The following is a 22715-nucleotide window of genomic DNA, read 5'->3' on the forward strand; positions in this document are numbered from 1 at the left end:
AATGGTGGGGTGCCAGGCATTAAATTCCTCAGCCCCTACAAGGAACGGGCCCTGGAGGTTACAGGGATGGCCGAGTACACATCCGTCACCAGAAGTCTGAAGACTCGCACATCCAGACATAGGAACAGTTTCTTCCCCACAGCTACAAGACTCCTCAATGACTCCCCCTCAGACTGATCTGTTCCCTGTAAGGAATTCACTACACCCTATGCTGCTCTTGCCCATGTATTTGCTTTGTTTGGCCCCTTGTTCCGCACTGCAACCAATGGTCAATGTACCATTTGTCATTGTTCTCTGTTGATTATTCTAGTGTCTACTATGTACGTACTGTGTACGTTCCTCGGCCGCAGAAAAATACTTTTCACTGTACTTCGCTACATGTGACAATAAATCAAATCAATCAATCAATCAATCCTGCAGGTCGGAGCGCAGCGCAGAGGTGAAGATCCACCACCGGCCGCCACCCATATGACCTGTCACACGTGAATTGTTATTGCCATACAGACTGACCTATCCCTCCTGCTGACCACATGTCCATTCTCTCGCAAAATCCGCATCCGACTCTGCTGGCCCATCCGGGGTGGTCCACCCTCCCGCATTCCATGAGAACACCTCAGAGTAGAGTTCCAAGGACACCACTTTATACCAGTCCCAGCCACCCTCCACCACGCAGAGTCACACCGATTGTAATAGACAGGCTTTTGGGGCACATTCTGGTGAGCAGCTGCTGATGCACATCAGGTGGAGGCAGGAACATCCAGGGGAGGCAGCAGTCAGAGATCTTCTGGATCCCAGGACCCAGCTGGGTCCCAGTCAGATGCTGAGCCTCTAGAACATAGAACATAGAACATTGCAGCGCAGTACAGGCCCTTCGGCACTCGATGTTGCGCCGACCTGCGAAACCACTCTAAAGCCCATCTACACTATTCCCTTATCGTCCATATGTCTATCCAATGACCATTTGAATGCCCTCAGTGTTGGCGAGTCTGCTACTGTTGACCAGGTTTACCCGGCGCTGATGCAGACGATAGGGTGCGGCTGTGACATTCAGAGGGCAATGTCAGCGACACTCCAGCAGGTCCATAGTCGAATCGAGGAATCCCAAAGGCTACGGGTGCAGGAGATGGCGCCAGCAATGTGTGGCACTGAGACCAGCAGTGCTAGTGTGGTGACCGCAGTGAAGAGCCTGGTGCACAACGTCAGCAGCATGAGTGTCGGTGTCCAAGGCGTGGCTCAGTCGGTGACGGCCATGACTGAGGGCCGCAACAGCATGTCACATTCACTGGGGACCTGACCCAGTACAGATGGACCTTGATGAGGCACTATGGAGCATGTGCCAGTCTCAGGTGGGCATAGCCAAGGCACTCCAGAGCATATCCTTGTCGCTGGGGGCGTGTCCCAGTCTCAGGTAGGCATTTACGGGGCATTCCAGAGCATGTCTCAGTCACTGAGGAGCGTCAGCGAGGGTGTCGACACCATGCTGCAGACATTAGGGAACTGCCAAGGCTGGCAGAGCCAGGTGATGCAGGGGCAGCCTGAGTTCGATTCATCCCGAGGTGAACCCCAGGGCCCTATGGGCACTGACCGGGAGGAGGGGGCACTTGGTGCCAACCCGGAGCCACCCTATGGAGAGGGGTTGGTATGGGTGGAGAGAGTGTGGCGGCACTATCGGATGACTGGGGTAGGTGGGGGCACATGTGTTCATGAAAAAATAATCGTCAAGCTCGAACACTATGACACCACTGCCACCTTATTCCGCACTGCAGGCCGAGAAGCAATCCCATGCTCCAGCTCCCCTAGGTTTGAATGTCCCCCCCATCCATCTCCGGAACGCCCCCATCACAGTCACGTCAGACTATGGCATAGATTGAGGAGCACCAGTGTTCAGCTCTCAGCGGGTTATCATCATCCCCATCAGGCATTTTTCTGGGTCTGGTCCATGTCAAAGTATATATAGTTCGCTGCCCGGGCAAACTGGGCTCCGTTACTTCACAGATGCACTTGTTCGCTGTAGGTTGTGAGGGATTGGAGATGGTGTGAGACTGCCAATCAGCGTTGTCTTCCACCCTGCACCTTCCATTCCCCCATTGTTTCCCACCACACCCCACATCACCCAACCCCCTGCTATCCGACACTTCCTGGCCGCAATGGGGGCCCAAGCTCACCGAACCCCAGATCCTGTACCCCAGACACCTGCACGTAACGTTACCCGGGCGCTGGTTCCCTCCCCGGTGCACACACCAACCCTCTGGTCACCGATATGTCACCGGTGCTGCAGCCCAGCCCCTGGGTGTTTGGATATAGTGTGATGGATTAGTTTCAATAATAACAATCTTTATTATTATCGCAAGGAGGCTTACATTAACACTGCAATTAAGTTACTGTGAAAATCCCCTAGTTGTCACACTGCGGCGCCTGTTCGGGTACACAGAGGGAGAATTCAGAATGTCCAATTCACCTAACAGCACGTCTTTCAGGACTTGTGGGAGGAAACCAGAGCACCGGGAGGAAACCCACGCAGACATAGTGAAAGTCAATGCAGACATGATGGGCTGAAGAGATTGTTCTTGCTGTAAACGTTAGTGACTCTTTATCCTGGGGAAATCCCCTTACTGATTTTATATTTTTCCATCCATTATTCTGTTTCTCTCTTTTCCTCTGTTGTCATTGTAAAGACTCTCAATTTAATAATCCTGAATATGTAAGCCACCTTCCTGTCACTGCATGTACCCTCGGTATGTGACCTCTTTTCAGGCGGATGCCTGCCTCAGATAACCGGAGGAGGACTTCCTCTAAATTGTTTGGGTGCTCCTTACTGGTGGCTGTGGTGATCAGGACATCATCCAAATAACGACCACCCTTGGTACGAAGTCCGAGGAAAATACCTGGAAGCTTTCCATTATTGCCTGGGAAAAATAAAGGGAGTCGTGTCAAAATTTACAGAGACTTTGAAGATTAACTGAGGTATATTTAGTGCCTGCCCAGTTCCCCATGCCCTGCTGATGAAGGTGGATGACAGGCTCAGATGGCTGGAAAACCTGGAAATCATTAATCCTTTGCAGTTCACGAAATCGGTAGAACATGTAGCTCCGGTGCTGAAGCTGGATAAAACAGTCTGCCTGTGTGGCGATTATAAGTTAACAGTGAACAAGGTACCCGATGCTGCACATGGAGGATTTCTATGCTAAGTTGGCTGGAGAGTACTCCTTCCCAACTTTAGACATGAGTGACGCATACCTCCAATTGGAGCTATACATGGCATTCTGAAGGTTTGTGACCATCAATACCCATAGGAACTTTTACAATGATGCCACACTTCCAATCGGGATATGATTTGCCTGTGCAATTTTTCAGAGGGTCATGGAAAGCATCCTCCAAATGCTTCCAAGGGTGGAGTTTATTTGAATGATGCCCTGATCAATGGAGCCACCAGAAAGATGCACCCGAATAATTTAGAGGAAGTTCTCCTCCGGTTCTCTGAGGCAGGTGGCTGCTTAACAATGGACAAGTGCATTTTCAAAAGATGTCACATACCTAGGGTACGGGATCGACAGGTATGGTTTGCACCCAATAGAGGAGAACGTACGGGCCATCAAACAGGCCCCCAAACCTGCGATAGCGACTGAACTACAGTCATTCCTGGAACTCGTAAATTATTATGGCAAATTCACCCCGAACGTAGCAACTATTCCAGCACTGCTGCATACACTCCTTAAAAAGCCCACCAGGACTGGGCATGGAAGGCGGCGCAAGAAGAAACGTTTGCCTCGGTGAAGTGACAACTGTCGCCCTCGAGACTGCTGACACACTATAGCCCTTCCAGACCACTCTTGATCACATGTGGTGCCTCCCCATAAGTCATTGGGGCGATGTTGTAATGTGTTCTCGAGACTCCTGTGATTGTAATACATACAGATTGAGCAGACTAACAATGCGTAACTATTTATATGTGGTTATACACGCATTATGCTGTTGCAGTTGATGCACAGCCCATCACACTACCTCACCACCCACCGCCCCCAACCTTTTCGTTGAATAAAGATGAGTAACGAAGGCAAGTTGCAGACGAGCTGGTGACATCATCCTGGAATCTTATTTGGTTTGATCACACACCCTGGCCGTGTGTACCAAGCGGGCATAGGGCTCGCTGCACAGGCCTCTGGAGGAGTCTCCATATCCGCTCGTATAGGGGGCCTGTGCTGTAGGCCGGATGACTGGGATGCTGTGGCACCTGTTGGTGCTGGTTCCGACACCTGTAGGAGGTGACGGCAGTTGCGTACATTGTGGGCACCATCTGAGACTGGCACATAACTGTTCTGTTGTGGGGTTTGGCTGTGTACCACTGCAAACTTGTCATGGCCACATGCAGTCTGGATCCTGAACATTTGACCAGGTGTTAGAGGACCAAGTCTCTGGACATTGGTTTCAATTTTGGGCTGCAGCAGAGCCTTAGCAGTCTTGAATTGTGGTTCTGGTGCGCCTGGAAAAGAATGGTTGTGCTGATGAGGACACGGGGCTGTTTAGCACAGGGCTAAATCGCTGGCTTTGAAAGCAGACCAAGGCAGGCCAGCAGCACGGTTCAATTCCCGTACCAGCCTCCCCGAACAGGCGCCGGAATGTGGCGACTAGGGACACAGTAACTTCATTTGAAGCCTATTTGTGACAATAAGCGATTTTCATTTCATTTCATTTCATCTTTGGACTGTGGGAGGAAACTGGAGCACCCGGAAGAAACCCACGCAGATACGGTGAGAACGGGCAAGCAGGAATTGAACCTGGGACCCTCGACTGATGGCATAATCAACTTTAATGAAGCTATAGTGCTAACCACTATGCTACCGTGCTGCCCCCAAGAGGTTGTTTGGTGTGTAGTTTGAAAAATTAGGCTATTCAAAGAAGGTTGCTAATGGAATGTAATCTAAATCTGAAGACTGCATTAGATATTATCGTTTCAATAGAGCTTACAGCTAAGGAGGCTTTTCAGCTGGAAGCAAGCACGAAGATTCATAAAGTGACTGCTGCCCAGAAGAAGTCTACCCACCAACAGGCATGTCATCATTGTGCAAAAATGTGCCATTCACAGGCTGATTGATGGAACAAGGACAGCCAATGTAAAAATTGTGGCAGAACTGATCACACAACAAGAGCTTGCTGGGGTAAAATAACTTCTCCAGAGATGAATGCTCAAAGGAAGATACGGAACTAATTCAAAGGAAGAAACAAAACAAATTCAACTAAGAAAATTCATAATGTGGTGATGCACGATCAATTACACAGAGACGAGAGTTGAATGCAACTGAGGCTTTATTACACTAAGATGTCTGGCCTCCTACAGCAGCTGGCGAAATGGCTGCTGTACTGGGAGCACACATAGGGAGCAGACAGGGAACTACCCACGTACCTGTAGTACAGGACCTCACCACAAATCACCTAATATATACATCAGTGGTGACTACCACATTCACCCCCTGTTAAAATGGAGTCCGGCGGGGGTGGTGCAGAACTATATACAAGTACATGTTTAAAAATACAGAGAAAAAAAATTGAGTCCAGCGGGGGTGGGGGAGAATAATACAGAAGGATGAGGTTTTTAGAGTCCAGATCAAGTTACAGGTTCAGTCGGTCCGGAGCCTTGATCTGCCGTTGGGAGCGTCGCAGTGGTGACGCCGATTCCGGTGTTGGTCTGGTCCTCGGTGACTCCGGGAGCATGTCAAAATCCTCTTCATCCTCGGGCGTGGGCAGGGGGAGGACGGATTGTCCTGGGGGGGGGGGGGGGTTGCGGCTGGGTACGCCGGGGGAGTGGAGGGTGGCGCCGGGCCAGAGGGGTGTGTGTGTGTGGAACATGCTGGTGCCAGGTCCCTGAGGGAGACAGTATCTTGGCGGCGTACTGTGGGTTGGAGTGGAGGAGCTGTACCCTTTCAGCCAACGGGTCTGCCTTGTGGAGTCGTACGTACTTACGGAGGAGTATGGGTCCTGGAGCTGCGAGCCAAGTCGGGACCGACACCCCAGAGGTAGACTTCCTGGGGAAGGCGAAGAGACGTTCATGGGGTGTGTCATTAGTCGCAGTGCACAGGAGCAACCGAATGGAGTGCAGTGCGTCGGGGAGGACCTCCTGCCAGCGGGAGGCCAGGTGATTTCTGGACCGTAGCTCCAGCTGGACGGCCCTCCAGACCGTCCCATTCTCCCTCTCCACCTGCCCGTTTCCCTGGGGGTTATAGCTGGTCGCCCTGCTCGAGGCGATACCCTTGTTAAGCAGGAACTGATGCAGCTCATCGCTCATGAATGAGGATCCCCTGTCGCTGTGAACGTAGGCAGGGAAGCCGATCAGAGCGAAGGTGGTGTTGAGGGCTTTGATGACGGTGGCAGACGTCATATTGGGGCATGGGATGGCGAAGGGGAATCTGGAGTACTCATCGACCACACTGAGGAAGTACGTGTTACGGTCGGTGGAGGGGAGGGGCCCTTTGAAGTCCATGCTGAGGCGTTCAAAGGGGCGGGCGGCCTTCACCAGGCATGCACGGTCTGGCTGGTTGTGATGAATTGTTACTGCGCCTTTAATGTAATGATCCCTTTAAGACCGGGTTTGGATCCCTGGGGGACTCCGCCTCCGGCTCCACCCCCCAGTGAGCCATATATAAGGTAATGTTCAGTGGGCAGTGTGCAGTGAGCACACTTCTCGGTAGCTGTCTGGTTCTCTGCTAATTAAAGCCTTTGTATTACCAACCATCTCTCTCGAGTTGTAATTGAGGGTATCTCAATTTAATTAGCAGACTACTTCAAGATGGACAGCGGTCTAAAGCCGGAGAAGCTCAATTTGGACGCTCGGTCGGCGGAGGCCACAGAAATTTTTAAATACTGGTTTTGGTGTTTTGAGGCCTACCTGAACTCCTCAGACACTACAGTCGACGGACCTCGCAAGCTGAGCCTACTACATGCCCAGGTGGGCCACAGACTCTCCTCCGCGATCGAGAAGGCCACCACGTACGAGGCGGCGGTCGAAAACCTGCGGAAGCGCTTTGTTAAGCCAATAAACGAGGTACACGCCCGGTATTTGCTCTCAACCTGCCAGCAATGCTCCGGGGAAACATTAGACGAGTACGTGGAAAGACTCACCACGCTCGCTAGGAACTGCGACTACAAGGAGGTGACGGCAGAAGTCCATATGAACTTGCACATCCGAGATGCTTTTGTGTCCGGTATACGATCCACATACATCAGGCAGCGACTCCTCGAAGACAGAGCAAAAGACCTTCAAGGCACGATAACGCTCGCCTCCTCTCTGGAAGTGGCCCACCATAACTCCGCACGTACCCTGCGAGCCCCTCTCGGTCCCCTCCAGAATCGGATACGCTACAGGCCTGCGCCGCGCGGTGACCCGCTCACACCGGGGGCACACCGTGCTATTTCTGTGGGCAAGGCCAGCACCCACGTCAGCGTTGCCCAGCACGCTCCACTATCTTGGATTGGATTGGATTTGTTTATTGTCACGTGTACCGAGGTACAGTGAAAAGTATTTTTCTGCGAGCAGCTCCACAGATCATTAAGTACATGAGAAGAAAAGGGAATAAAAGAAAATACATACTAGGGCAACACAACATATACAATGTAACTACATAAGCACTGGCATCGGATGAAGCATACAGGGTGTAGTGTTAATGAAGTCAGCCCATAAGAGGGTCATTTAGGAGTCTGGTGACAGTGGGGAAGAAGCTGTTTTTGAGTCTGTTCGTGCGTGTTCTCAGACTTCTGTATCTCCTGCCCGATGGAAGAATTTGGAAGAGTGAGTAAGCCGGGTGGGAGGGATCTTTGATTATTCTGTCCGCTTTCCCCAGGCAGCGGGAGGTGTGAATGGAGTCAATGGATGGGAGGCAGGTTCGTGTGATGGTCTGGGCGGTGTTCACGACTCTCTCTATCTGCAACGACTGTGGAAAGAAGGGGCATTTCGCAAAGGTCTGCTTGGCTGGGCCCAAGGCCCAGAAACAAAAGTTTCATCGGCCCCAAAAATCGAGCTCCAGACCCACAGGCCCCGCAACGCGGCTGCCGCCGGCCGGACACGCCCCCTTCTGACGCGTCATCGGCCTTGTGCGAGTCATGGGGGTGGCAATCTTGGCGGTGGCCATCTTCAAAATCCGACATGTGTGACCGACGGCGGCGGCCATTTTGTGACTCCGGGTGGCCATTTTGTTAGTCCGACTCAGCTGAGGATTCTGACTACGCGCAACTGGGAGTAATCACCCTCGACCAATCACGGCCGAAGCACCTGCGGCACTCCATGATGCAGGTCCAAATCAACGGGCACGACACTCCCTGCCTCTTCGACTCCGGGAGCACGGGGAGCTTTATCCTCCCAGAAACAGTGAGGCGCTGCTCCTTGCGCACCTATCCTGCCTCCCAAACTATCACTCTCACCTCCGGGTCCCACTCGGTCCAAATCACGGGGTACTGTGGCGCGTACCTCGCGATCCAGGGCGCCAAATATGCCCGTTTCAAACTTTATATCCTCCCTCACCTCTGCGCCCCCCCTGCTACTCGGTCTGGACTTTCAGTGTAGCCACCGAAGCCTGACACTGAAGTTCGGCGGACCCCTGCCCTCACTCATGGTATGTAGCCTTGCAACACTGAAAGTTGCACCACCCCCCTCTTCGCGAACCTCACCCCTGACTGTAAGCCCGTCGCCACCAGGATTCGGCGGTACAGTGCCCAAAATATGACTTTTATCAAGTCAGAGGTTCAGTGGTTGCTGAAAGAAGGGGTCATAGAGGCTAGCAACAGCCCCTGGAGAGCACAAGTATTGGTAGTCCGGTCTGGGGAAAAGAAACGGATTGTGGTGGACTATAGTCAGACTATAAACCGTTTTACGCAACTCGATGCGTACCCCCTTCCCCGCATAGCAGAAATGGTTAACCAGATCGCCCAGTACCGGGTATTCTCCACGGTTTACGTAAAATCCGCCTACCATCAGTTCCCTATCCGCCCGGAGGACTGCCCCTACATGGCCTTCGAAGCAGCTGGGCGGCTTTTTCACTTCCTCAGGGTCCCTTTTGGCATCACAAATGGGGTCTCCGTTTTTTCAAAGGGCGATGGACCAAATGGTGGACCAGTACGGCTTACGGGTTACTTACCCGTACTTGGACAATGTCACCATCTGCGGCCATGACCGGCAGGACCACGACGCAAACCTAAAAACGTTCCTCCAGACCGCCCGGGCCCTCAATCTGACCTACAACAAAGAGAAATGCGTTTTCTACACAGCCTGACTAGCCATCCTCGGCTATGTCATGGAAAACGGGGTCCTAGGCCCAGACCCCGACCGCATGCGCCCCCTTAAGGAACTTCCCCTTCCCCGTAGCCTCAAGGCATTCAAACGGTGCTTGGGATTCTTCTCCTATTACCCCCAGTGTGTCCCCAGATATGCGGACAAAGCCCGACCACTCATTAAGACCACGGTTTTTCCCCTCACGGCTAAGGCCCTGTCGGCCTTCAGTCGTATCAAGGTTGATATCATCAAGGCCGCCATGCACGCGGTGAACGAAACCATCCCATTTCAGGTAGAAAGCGATGCATCAGACGTTATCCTGGCTGCTACCCTCAACCAGGCAGGCAGGCCAGTAGCATTTTTCTCCTGAACCCGCACCGCCTCGGAAATTAGGCACTCTGCAGTCGAGAAGGAGGCACAAGCCATAGTGGAGGCTGTGCGGCACTGGAGGCACTACCTAGCCGGTAGGAGGTTCGCCCTCGTCACCGACCAACGGTCGGTAGCCTTCATGTTTGATAACGCACAACGGGGCAAAATAAAAAATGATAAAATTTTGAGGTGGAGGATTGAACTCTCCACCGATGCGTACGATATTACATAACGTCCGGGGAAGCTCAACAAGTCCCCAGATGCCCAGTCCCGCGGCACGTGCGCCAACGTGCAGAAAGACCGCCTGCGGGCCATCCACGATGACCCCTGTCACCCGGAGGTCACCCGGCTTGCTAATTTCATCAAGTCCTGCAATCTACCTTCCTCCACCGAGGTCAAGGCCATGACCAAGGCTTGCCAGATCTGTGCAGAGTGCAAACTGCACTTCTATCGACCAGACAAGGCTCGCCTGGTGAAAGCCTCTGGGCCCTTTGAGTGACTAAGCATGGACTTCAAAGGGCCCCTCCCATCTACCAAACGCAACACCTACTTCCTCACTGTCATCGATGAATTCTCCCACTTCCCATTCGCTGTCCCCTGCCCCGATATGACCTCAGCCACCATAATCAAGGCACTGCACAGCATCTTCACCATGTTTGGTTTCCCCGCTTATATCCACAGCGACCGGGGTACATCGTTCATGAGCGTTGAGCTGCGTCAGTATCTGCTCAACAAGGGCATCGCCTCGAGCAGAACGACCAGCTATAACCCGCGGGGAAACGGGCAGGAGGAGAGGGAGAACGCGACAGTTTGGAAGGCTGTCCTTCTAGCCCTACGGTCAAGAAGTCTCCCAACCACCCGCTGGCAGGAGGTCCTACTTGATGCCCTCCACTCCATTAGGTCGCTCCTCTGCACGGCCACGAACGAGACCCCTCACAATCGCTTGTTTGTCTTCCCCAGGAAGTCCACCTCTGGGGTCTCGCTTCCACGCTGGCTGACGACTCCGGGACCAGTTCTACTCCGGAGGCACGCGAGGAGCCATAAGACGGATTCTCTGGTCGAGTGGGTCCAGCTGATGCATGCGAACCCCCAGTACGCCTACGTAAAGCACCTCGGAGGAAAGCAAGACACAGATTCCTTGCGAGACCTGGCACCGACAGCCCCCCCCTCCATAGCACACCTCCCCCCCCCCCCCCCCCCCCCACCCCCGCCGGCACCATACCCTTCCTGCTCTACCACGGGCAAAGACTCAGACCACCGTGCTCCCGGATATACCGCCACTGAAGACGCCCGTGTCCGCCGCACCACCGCCGAAGCTGAGAAGGTCAACAAGGACAATCAGACCACCCAAAAGACTGAACGTGAAATTCCACTTCACCCCCGACGGACTCTGTGTTTTCTTTAAAAACAGGGCGTGAATGTGATGAATGGTTACTGCACCTTTAATGTAACGATGCCTTTCAGACCGGGTCTGGAACCCTGGGAGACTCTGTCTCTGGCTCCACCCCCCAGGGAGCCATATATAAGGTCATGTCCGATGGGCAGTGAGCACACTTCTCGGTAGCTGACTGGTTCTCTGCTAATTAAAGCCTTTGTATTATCAATCATCTCTTTCGAGTTGTAATTGATTGAAGGTATCGCACTGGTAGAAGTTCGGTTTGCACTCCGTACAGACCTGGCAGTCTCTGGTGATTGCCCTGACTTCCTCGACGGAGTAGGGCAGATTGCGGACCTTGATGAAGTGGTACAAATGTGTGACTCCCGGGTGACAAATGTTGTCGTGCAAGGTCCGGAGTCGGTCCACCTGTGCGCTGGCACATGTACCTTGGGAAAGGGCATCGGGGGGCTCGTTGAGCTTCCCGGGGCGATACAAAATCTCGTAGTTGTAGGTGGAGAGCTTGATCCCCCACCTCAAGATTTTAGCGTTTTTGATCTTGCCCCGCTGTGTGTTGTTAAACATGAAGGCTACCGACCGTTGGTCAGTGAGGAGAGTGAATCTCCTGCTGGCCAGGTAATGCCTCCAATGCCGCACAGCTTCAACGATGGCTTGGGCCTCTTTTTTGATGGGGGGGGTGTCGAATTTTGGAGGCATGTAGGGTTTGTGAAAAGAATGCCATGGGCCTGCCTGCCTGGTTGAGGGTGGCGGCTAGAGTGACGTCTAGAGCGGCTAGAGCATCGCTCTCGACTTGAAATGGTAACGTCTCGTCGACTGCGTGCATTGCGGCCTTGGCGATGTCAGCCTTAATATGGTTGAAGGCCTGGTGAACCTCGGCCGTTAGGGGAAAAAGTGAATTCGATGAGTGGGCGGGCTTTGTCCGCATAATTTGGGACCCACTGGGCGTAGTAAGGGGGTAGTACCAGGTATTGCTGTACCTAAGAGGTGGATGACCATTGGTTAGACCCAGGAGTCGACCATTGGCTGTTGTACATAGCTCCGCCCTGAGAGGCGGAGTATAAGAACCAGTGCCATCCCAGCAGCCTTCACTTTCTGTATCAAAGCTGCTGGGGAAGAGTTCTAGCAGATTAAAGCCTTCAGTTATGAGTCACTTCGTCTTGAGAATCATTGATTGCGCATCAATTTAATCCCTCTACAACTTCAGTTGGAAGGATGGATCTCCGTATCAAACCGGAGTGCCTTCAGCTCAGCCCCCACGTGGACAACTCTGCTGCTATTTTTAAACATTGACTGGCGTGCTTTAAGGGCTACCCCGACACGGCCGCCGACACCCCCACAGAAGGACAAATGATGCATCTCCAACCCTCACGGGATCTACCCTCTTATCGAGGAGGCGGAGAATTATGCTGCCGCGATCGAGCTGCGAGAAGGACATTATATCCGCCCTGTGAACCAGGTCTACGCTCGTCACCTGCTGGCGACTAGGCGGCAAAGCCCCGAGGAAACGTTGGAAGACTTCTACCGGGCAGCCCCTCAGACCTTCCCCCTGACCCCGCAAGCCTGCGCGGCGAGACAGCCCGCTAACGCCGCCGGACCACGCTGTTTCTTCTGCGGGCAGGCGAATCATCCCCGCCCGCGCTGCCTGGCCCGCACCGCCACCTGCAAAGGGTGCGCCAAGAAGGGCCACTATGTGGGGGTCTGCCAGGCCCGCGCCATGGCCGCGGTCTCCAGCGACTATTGGCAACACCCCCTTCAGGCCCCGACCGCCCAGCGCTCACCGCCACCCCCCCTATCCTAAGGCCACGTGCGACCCGCGGGCGTGGCCATTTCGCCCCCCGGACACCACGCTGGACGGGTGGGCGCCGCCATTTTGTCCCTCGCCGCCGCCATCTTCTTCATCCCCGGACACTCTGTGCGACCCATGGGTGACGCCATCTTGGATGGGGCCCCAGGCCCCCAGCACAGCCGACTACATGCTGCCCGACCAGAACCCTCAATTACTTCATCTGGCCTCGGTGACTCTGGATCAGAGTCGGCCCCGGATGCTTGCAACAGCTACAACGACGATCTCCATCAACGGCCACGAGATGTCTTGCTTGATTGACTCTGGGAGCACGGAAAGCTTTGTTCACCCCGACACGGTAAGGCGCTGTTCTCTTGTCACCCATCCCGTAACTCAAAGGATCTCCCTGGCCTCCGGGTCACACTCGGTGGAGATAAAGGGGTTCTGCCTAGCGAACCTCACTGTCCAAGGCAGGGAATTCAACAATTTCCGCCTGTACATCCTGCCGCAGCTCTGCGCAGCCACCCTCCTTGGGCTGGATTTCCAGTGCCATCTGCAAAGCCTGACCTTTAGATTCGGCGGCCCTATACCCCCCCCCCCCCCTTAATGTCTGCGGCCTCGCGACCCTTAAGGTCGACCCGCCTTCCCTGTTTGCGAACCTCACCCCGGATTGCAACCCCGTCACCACCAGGAGCAGACGGTACAGTGCCCAGGACCGGACCTTTATCAGGTCAGAGGTCCAAAGGCTGCTGAGGGAAGGGGTCATCGAAGCGAAAAAACAGTCCTTGGAGAGCTCAGGAAGTGGTGGTAAAGACCGGGGAGAAACATAGGATGGTCATTGACTACAGTCAGACCATCAACAGGTTTACGTAGCTGGATGCGTACCCTCTCCCCCGTATAGCCGACCTGGTGAACAGGATCGCGCAATACAAGGTTTTCTCCACGGTGGATCTCAAGTCTGCCTACCACCAGCTACCCCTCCGTAATGGTGACCGCAAGTACACTGCCTTCGAAGCAGATGGGCGGCTCTATCACTTTTTAAGAGTTCCCTTCAGTGTCACGACCGGGGTCTCGGTCTTCCAGCGAGAGATGGACCGAATGGTTGACCGTATCTGGATAACGTCACCATCTGCGGCCATGACCAGCAGGACCACGACACCAACCTCCGAAAATTTCTCCAGACCGTGAAAATCCTTAATTTGACATACAATAAGGATAAATGCGTGTTTAGCACCGACCGTCTAGCCATTCTCGGCTACATAGTGTGAAGTGAAGTCATAGGCCCCGACCCTGAGCGCATGCGCCCCCCTCATGGAGTTCCCCCTCCCTCACTGCCCCAAGGCCCAAAAGCGCTGCCTCGGGTTCTTCAGCTATTATGCACAGTGGGTCCCCAATTACGCAGACAAAGCCTGACCCTGATCCAGTCCACAACCTTCCCCCTGTCGACGGAGGCCCGCCAGGCCTTCAGCTGCATCAAAGCGGACATTGCAAAAGCCACGATGCGCGCCATCGACGAGTCCCTCCCCTTCCAGGTCGAGAGCGATGCGTCCGACGTAGCTCTGGCGGCCACTCTCAACCGAGCGGGCAGACCCGTGGCCTTCTTCTCCCGCACTCTCCATGCTTCCGAAATTTGCCACTCCTTGGTCAAAAAGGAGGCCCAGGCCTTAGTTGAAGCTGTGAGACATTGGAGGCATTACCTGGCCGGCAGGAGATTCACTCTCCTCACGGACCAACGGTCGGTTGCCTTCATGTTCGATAATGCACAGCGGGGCAAGATTAAGAACAATAAGATCTTGCGGTGGAGGATAGAACTCTCCACCTACAATTACGAGATCTTGTACCGTCTGGTGAAGCTGAACGAGCCTCCTGATGCCCTGTCCCGCAGCACTTGTGCCACCGTACAAGTGGACCGCCTCCGATCCCTCCACGAGGACCTCTGCCACCCGGGGGTCACTCGTTTTTTTCATTTTATCAAGACCCGCAACCTGCCCTACTCCATCGAGGAGGTCAGGACAGTCACCAGGGACTGCCAAATCTGCGCGGAGTGCAAACCGCACTTCTACCGGCCAGAGAGGGCGCACCTGGTAAAGGCTTCCCGTCCCTTTGAACACCTCAGTATAGATTTCAATTGCCCCCTCCCCCGACCGCAACACGTACTTCCTTAACGTGATTGACGAGTACTCCCGGTTCCCATTCGCCATCCCCTGCCCAGACATGACCACAACCACCGTCATCAAGGCCCTCCAGGGTATCTTTACACTGTTCGGTTTCTCCGCATACATTCACAGTGACAGGGGGTCCTCCTTTATGAGCAACGAACTGCGTCAATTCCTGCTCAGCAAGGGCATCGCCTCCAGCAGGACGACCAGTTACAACACCCGGGGAAGCGGGCAGGTAGAGAGGGAGAACGGAACGGTCTGGAAGACTGTCCTGCTGGCCCTACGGTCCAGGAATCTCCCAGTCTCCCGCTGGCAGGAAGTCCTCCCTGTGACCCTCCACTCCATCCGGTCACTGCTCTGTACAACCACAAATCAGACACCTCATGAACGTCTCCTTGTTTTCCCCAGGAAGTCCTACTCCGGGCCCTCGCTCCCAACTTGGCTAGCGACACCCGGACCCATCCTGCTTCGGAAACATGTGAGGGCGCACAAGTCAGACCCGTTGGTCGAGAGGGTCCACCTGCTGCACGCCAACCCCCAGTACGCCTATGTAGCGTTCCCTGACAGCCAGCAGGACACAGTCTTCCTTCGGGACCTGGCGCCCGCTGGAGCCCCACGTGCATCCGAACCATTGCCCTCCCCCCCCCCCACCCTCCCCGCATCACCTGACTGGAGGGTCAGTACTCCCGCCGCTCCTGCCTAGTCCCGACCACACGCCAACGCCCCCTACAGGCGCTTTCCCCCCCTGTCCACCTTTTGCCCCAACAGCGCTGCCTAGGGGTGATGAAGCTGCCTGGAAGGACGACATCACGCTCCCGGAGTCGCAAACGCCGGGACCCTCATCAGAATCACCGCCGAGGCCCAGACGCTCCAGAAGGACGACCAGGCCACCCGATCGACTGATTGCTGCACTGTGAACACTTTGTAAATTCCCTCGACATCACGGTACTTCCATACCTGATCATACCATGCGAAGGGCGACTATTAACACTGGCCACCACCCCCGCCGGGCTCTTTTTTAACAGGGGGTGAATGTGGTAGTACCAGGTATTGCGGTCCCCAAGAGGTGGATGACCGTTGGTTAGACCCAGGAGTCTACCATTGGCTGTTGTACCTAGCTTCACCCTGAGAGGCGGAGTATGAGAACCGGTGCTGTCCCAGCAGCCTTCACTTTCTGTATCGAAGCTGATGGGGAAGAGTTCTAGCCGATTAAAGCCTTCAGTTATGAATCACTTTGTCCGGAGAGTAATTGATTGCGCATCAGTAAGAAAAGAACCCCAGGCAACGTTTGAGGGTCTTGGGACAGTGGGGGAGGGGGAGTTCCATGAGGGGACACATGCGGTCAGGATCGGGCCCCAGAACTCCGTTCTGGACCACATAGCCGAGGATGGCTAAGCGGTTTGTGCTGAACTCACACTTCTCCTTGTTATAAGCTAGGTTGAGGAGAGTGGCGGTGTGGAGAAATTTGGCAAGGTTGGCGTCATGGTCCTGCTGATAGTGGCCGCAGATGGTGACAATGTCTAGGTACAGGAAAGTGGCCCGCAGCCCGTACCGGTCAACCATTCGGTCCATTTCCCTTTGGAAAACCGAGACCCCATTGGTGACGCCGAAAGAAACCCTGAGAAAGTGGTAAAGGCGGCCATCTGCCTCAAGGCAGTGTATGGGCGGTCCGCCTGATGGATGGGGAGCTGGTGTTAGGCGGATTTAAGGTCCACAGTTGGAAAACCCGGTACTGTGCAATCTGATTGACCATATCAGATATGTGGGAGGGGGTGCGCATCGAGCTGCGTGTACCTATTGATGGTCTGGCTGTAGTCCACGACCATTCTGTGTTTCTCCCCAGTTTTCACCACTACAACTTGGGCTCTCCAGGGGCTGTTGCTGGCCTCGATGATGCCTTCCCGAAGCAGTCGCTGGACTTCGGACCTGATGAAGGTCCTGTCCTGGGCGGTGTACCGTCTGCTCCTGGTGGCGACGGGTTTGTAATCTGGGGTTAAGTTTGCAAATAGGGAATGTGGGTCGACCTTTAAGGTCGCGAGGCCGCACACAGTAAGGGGTGGTAGGGGCCCGCCGAATTTCAATATTAGGCTCTGGAGGTTGCACTGGAAGTTCAGGCCGAGTAGTAAGACAGCGCAAAGGTAGGGGAGGACGTAGAGGCGGAAGCCGGTAAACTCCACGCCCTGGACGGTGAGGGTGGTGATGCAGTACCCCAGGATCGCCACGGAGTGGGACCCGGAGGCCAGGGAGATTCTCTGATTGGCGGGGTGTACCGCGAGGGAGCAATGCCTTACCGTATCGGGATGAATGAAGCTCTCGGTACTCCCAGAGTCCAGCAGGCAGGAGGTCTCGTGCCCATCGATTTTCACGTTTGTAGAGGCGGTTGCTAGGTTGTGTGGGTCAGAATGGTCAATCGTGACCGAGGCGAGACACGGCTGATCGTCGATGGTGGCAGACGATGGGGTGCCCAGTGGGCATGGGTCCTGGTAAGATGGCGGCGCCCATGGGCCGCACGTGCCATTGGGGAGACATGATGGCGGCGCTTGATATTCCTGGGGAGGACAAGATGGTGGCGACCACGGGCCGCACGTGGTGGGGGTTGAACAAGATGGCGGCACCCACGGGTCGCACGTGGTCCGAGGAGTGGAAGATGGCGGTGCCCACTGGCCGTACATAGTCCGAGGAGGGGAAGATGGCGGTGCCCACTGGCCGTGCGTTGTCCGAGGAGGGGAAGATGGTGGCGCCCACTGGCCGTACGGGGGAGGGGGGTCGGAACAGTGGCGGTGACTGAACGGGCCTGGCACACCGCCGCGAAGTGCCCCTTTTTGCCGCAGGCCTTGCAAAGGGCGCTCCGGGCTGGGCAGCGTTGTCGGGGATGTTTTGGCTGCCCACAGAAGTAACATTTGGGGCCCCCAGGATTGGTTGGCTGCCGCGCGGCACAGGCGTGGGGTTGGCTGAGTGGGGTCCCCGATGGGGCGGCTGTCTGCAGAGTCCACTGTGCGTAGGAGGAGTGGGCCGCGCGGCCGGGGGTGTAGGCCTGAATGTTGCGCGAGGCGACCATCAGCGAGAGCGCAAGCTTTTTGGTTGCCGCGAGGTCGAGCTTGGCCTCTCCTAAAAGGTGTTGGCAGATGTAATCTGACCGTATCCCCGTAATAACAGCGTCCCTCATAAGCAAGTTCGAGTGTTCCGTGGCCGTGACGGCCTGACAGTCACAGTCTCTGCCAAGGGGAATTAGAGCACGCCAGAAGTCTTCTACTGACTCACCAGGGAGTTGACTGTGCGTGGAGAGGATGTGTCTGGCGCGAGCGTGTTAGTCCGCTGAGCGTAGTTTTCTTTCAGTAGCGCCATGGCTTCGTCGTAGTTCGGCGCGTCCTGGATAAGTGGAAAATCGTTGGAGCTCAGCCGGGTGTAGAGGATCTGAATCTTCTGAGCTTCCGGAATTGGGTCTGGTGCAGACCTGATATAAGCTTCGAAACAGGCGAGCCAATGTTCAAAGTCCTTTTTGACGTTGCCTGATTGCGGATCCAGCTGCAGGCGATCCGGCTTGATGCAGAGGTCGATCTTCTGAAAACTTTAGTGTCATAAATTGATGCACGATCAATTACACAAAGACGAGAGTTAAATACAACTGAGGCTTTATTACACTAAGATGTGTGGCCTCCTACAGCAGCTGGCGAAATGGCTGCTGTACGGGAGCACACATATTTATACTCCACCTACTGGGCGGAGCCAGCAGGCAGGGAACTACCCCTGGACATGTAGTACAGGGGCCTTACCACAAATCACCTAATATATACATCAGTGGTGACTACCACAGGTGGGAAAAAAGAATGACTAGCACAATGAAACTAAAGCAATTCATTCTGATGAAGAATTAAAGTTGATTATGCCATTAGTCCAGGGTCAATCACACCGTTTTTGTGCAGTGCCAAAGTTGGATGGGCAACCTATTAAAATGGAGGTCAATATAGGACTGAGACCATCTCTGAATGGAAACTTAACCATCTGCCTTTAAAGCCAGCAGAGGTGACCTTGAGGGCCTACACTGAAGAAATAGTTCCACTGAGAAGTTACATCACAGTCAAAGTTGAGCTCAGTGGACAAATTGCAGAGTTACCATTCCATGTGGTGCGAGGGTGTTTCCCAGCTCTCTTTGGTCGTTCTTTGCTGGAAAGGATTAAATTGAATTGGAGCTCTGTCAACAGCGTATTTGATTCAAAGTCAGACCATAATGAAAAAAATACCGCAGTGTTTCTGAAGACTCAGTGGGGTCAATGAAAGATGTACAAATGCCCCTGAAGATTAAGGAGAATAGCCAGCCGAAATGTCTTAAGGCTAGAGCTGTATATGATGCAATACATCCGAAGGTTGAATCGAACTACTGAGACTTGGGGAAACAGGAGTCTTAGAACCCATCTGTATTAATTGCTGGGCAACCCCGATTGTACCTGTCATGAAACAAGATGGTGCAATTCACATCTGCGGAGATCTTAAGGCAACAATCAATCCAGTTCAATGCATGGAGCAATACTTCCTCCTGTTGATTTGTTCACAGGCCTAGCAGGAGCTCAGAAGTTCAGCAAGATTGACCTATTGCAGGCTTACTCAAAAATGAATGTGGCGTTGAATCTCAACACCTGCTCACCATCATTAATCACAAAGGCCTATTCCACTAAAAGAAATTGCCACTTGGAATAACGTCAGCACCAGCTTTATTTTGATGCTCAATGGACCAGATTCTTAGTGGCTTACAGGGGGTACAATGTTATCTCGAGGACATATTGATCACCAGCACAAATGAGGAAGAACACTGACAACACTTAAAAGCTGCACTGAAATGTTTCAAATGCATGGGCTTTGTGTCAGGAAAGATAAATGTGATTTCTTCCCGACACCTATACAATATCTTGGATATGTAATTGATGGTAAGGATCTGCAGAAGGCAGCTAAAAAGATGGAAGGCATTATGGAAGCTCCCAGACCAACGAACATCATTTAACTAAGGCCATTCCTAGCGTTAATCAACTACCATGGAAAATTCATCCAAAATCTGGCACCCTATTGAAACCCTTATATACATTGCTGTGTGCTAAATAGGCATGGCAATGGACACCTGAATGTAAAAAAGCACATCAATCTGCAAAAGATGCATTGAAGAAGTCAGAAGTGTTGGGACATTTCAACCCAAAGTTACCATTACAACTTGCTTGTGATGCTTCGCATACGCTGTTGGAGCAGTGGTGTCATACATACTAACTTCAGGGGAAGAAAGGTCAATAGCATTTGCATCTTGTACGTTAACAAGTGCAGAATCTAACTACCCTCAGTTGGAGAAGGAGGCACTGAGCAGTGTATTTGGTGTATGGAAATTTCACCAATACCTGTGTGGTCGTCACTTCACCCTGCTGACAGGCCCTTAACAGCAATTGTTTGGGCCACAGAATGGTATCCCATCATTGGCTACAAGTAGACTCCAATGATTGTCGTTAACCCTATCGTCTCATTCCTATGGAATCAAATACCATCGAACTGAAAATGATGCCAAAGCTGATGCATTATCATGCTTACCTTTACCAGCTGGTCAGATACCACGGAGCCATGACAATATTTGTTACTTTTCACCGATTGAGAATGTTCCAGTGACTGCAGCTCAAGTCCACAGACATAACAGAGATTATCCTGTGATGGGGAAGGTACTGGAAATGATATTAAAGGGGAGGATAGCATGAAAACATGTTGAATTAAAACCATGCATTTCCAGGAGACATGCTACAGCACTTTATTTATTTTGTATTGTTAGTCTAAATATGCAAAGTGGGGTGCACTGAATCCCTGATGTCAGCGATGGTGATGGGGGCCTTTACCCTTTAAAAAGGGTGCCCTGATCTCTGTGAAGCCGACATTGCCGACATGTTGAGGCCTTACGGGCATGGCTCCACCCTCACATCCGCAACCCTGGACATGATTTGGAAAAAGGTGGTCCAGCATTTGATAAATAGGACCAGAACATCTGGGTGTGGTTGGCTGGGACTCCCTGGCACCGTTCAAATTTGTGCTCCACCCTTGGAAAGAACCCACCCAAGCATATTCTGGTCAGGTGTACCCTGTGCACTACCTTTCGCTGTGTTAGGCTCAGCTCTGCGCATGAGGAGGTGGAGTTTGCCCTAGCAGTGCTTCGATCCAGAGTCCTCCCCCTTTCTCCATGCCTCGCTCTTCCTCACACCTTTCCTTGTCTCAGCCAGCGGGGTCCTTACCTCCTCTAACATTTGATCGTACCATTCCCTAATTCTCCCAATGCTAAAAGTCTATCCAGTAGGGAATGTCCGGGTAACTGGAGGAACGTTGTGGTCTCCTTGCGGAGGAAGTTCCTCAGGTGCAGGTATCAGAGCTCATTCCATTTTTGGAGCTGGAGCTTTTCTGTTAGATCCCCAGGGTCGCTACTCTACTGTCTACATACAGGTCCCTTAATGTCAGTACCCCTTCGTCCTGTCTCCACGTTTTGAAGGAAGTGTCCATTGTTGCTGGGATGAATTTATGATTTTTGCAGATGGGAGCCATAGCGGACACCAAGATTGAAATGGTGCTTGAGCTGGTTCCAGGTCCTTAGCGTGGCCACCACCACGGAGTTTCTCGAATGTTTATCTGAGGGAAATGGGAGTGGGGCCATGGCCAGTGCTCGGAGGGTTATCCTCATACAGGAGGTCTCCTCCATTGCACCCATTCCACCTCTTGCTCTCTTATCCACCACCGTACCCTTTCTGTGTTTTCCGTCCAGTGGTAGAATAGGAGGTTTGGCTGAGCCAGGCCCCCCATATTCCTCCTTTGTAAGACACTTTTACGGATCCTGGGATTTTTCCTGCCCACACAAACACCATCATTAATTTATCTATCTTGGTGAAGAAGGCTTTGGGGATGAAGATCAGGAGGGATCTGAATAGGAAGAGGAATCTTGGGCAGCATGTTCATTTTTATTGTCTTCACTCTTCCCGCCAAGGAGAGTGGGAGCGAGTCCCACCTCTGCAGATCTCTCTTTACCTCTTCCACTGGGCTTGACAGTTTCCACTAATGGATCTGTGTCCTGACGTGGGCTATGTGGATCTCCAGGTATCGGAACTTGCTTTGGGCCAGTTTGAACGGCAGCGTCCTCAGCTCTGGTTCTCCCCTCTGAGTGTTCACAGGGAATATTTCGCACTTGCTCTGGTTACGTTTGTAATCCAAGAAGGCTCTGAACTCGAGTTCTATTATTCCTCCCATACTGGCTTGGGGGTTTGAGACATAGAGGAGCAGGTTATCCACATAGAGTGAGACTCATTGCTGTCCGTTTCCCCTTTGGATGCCTTTCCACCCCTTCGACGACCTGAGGGCAATAGCCAGTGACTCGATTGCCAGGGTAAATAGCAGCAGGGACAATGGGCATTCTTGCCTTGTGCTTCTGTGTAGGCGGAAGTATGCAGAGCTGGTGGTATTTGTCTATATGCTCGCCATAGGAGCACTGAATAGTAGTTTCAGCCACAAGGTGAACCTTGGTCCAAACCCAAACCATTCCAGCACTTCCATGAGGTACCTCCATTTGACTATGTTGAAAACCTTCACTGTGTCCAGGGAGATGATCAATTCTGGTGTCTCCTCCCTGGGTGAGGTCATAATCATGTTCAGCAGGAGTCGGATGTTCGCCATTAGCTGTCTGCCCTTGACAAAGCCCTTCTGATCTTCCATGACTACTTCTGGCACACAACTCTCCAGTTTCCTTGCCAG

The 22715-nt window shown here is 53.2% G+C and overlaps 1 protein-coding gene across 11 annotated transcripts in view; it reads right to left on the minus strand.

The window, feature by feature from the left end:
- The window catches only part of ptprc (protein tyrosine phosphatase receptor type C), a 521790-nt gene that overhangs the window by 413928 nt on the left and 85147 nt on the right, over nt 1-22715 (minus strand). The window contains exon 3 of one of the 11 annotated variants that reach the window (XM_072511437.1): nt 20529-20656. The exons of the other annotated variants lie outside the window; for them this stretch is intronic. The gene's annotated coding sequence lies outside the window, so the exon portion shown is untranslated. The remainder of the gene's footprint in view (nt 1-20528; nt 20657-22715) is intronic. 11 annotated transcript variants of the gene reach the window in all.

The sequence above is a fragment of the Scyliorhinus torazame genome, chromosome 7, assembly GCF_047496885.1.
Source record: "Scyliorhinus torazame isolate Kashiwa2021f chromosome 7, sScyTor2.1, whole genome shotgun sequence".
In the NCBI taxonomy this organism is placed as follows: Eukaryota; Metazoa; Chordata; class Chondrichthyes; order Carcharhiniformes; family Scyliorhinidae; genus Scyliorhinus; species Scyliorhinus torazame.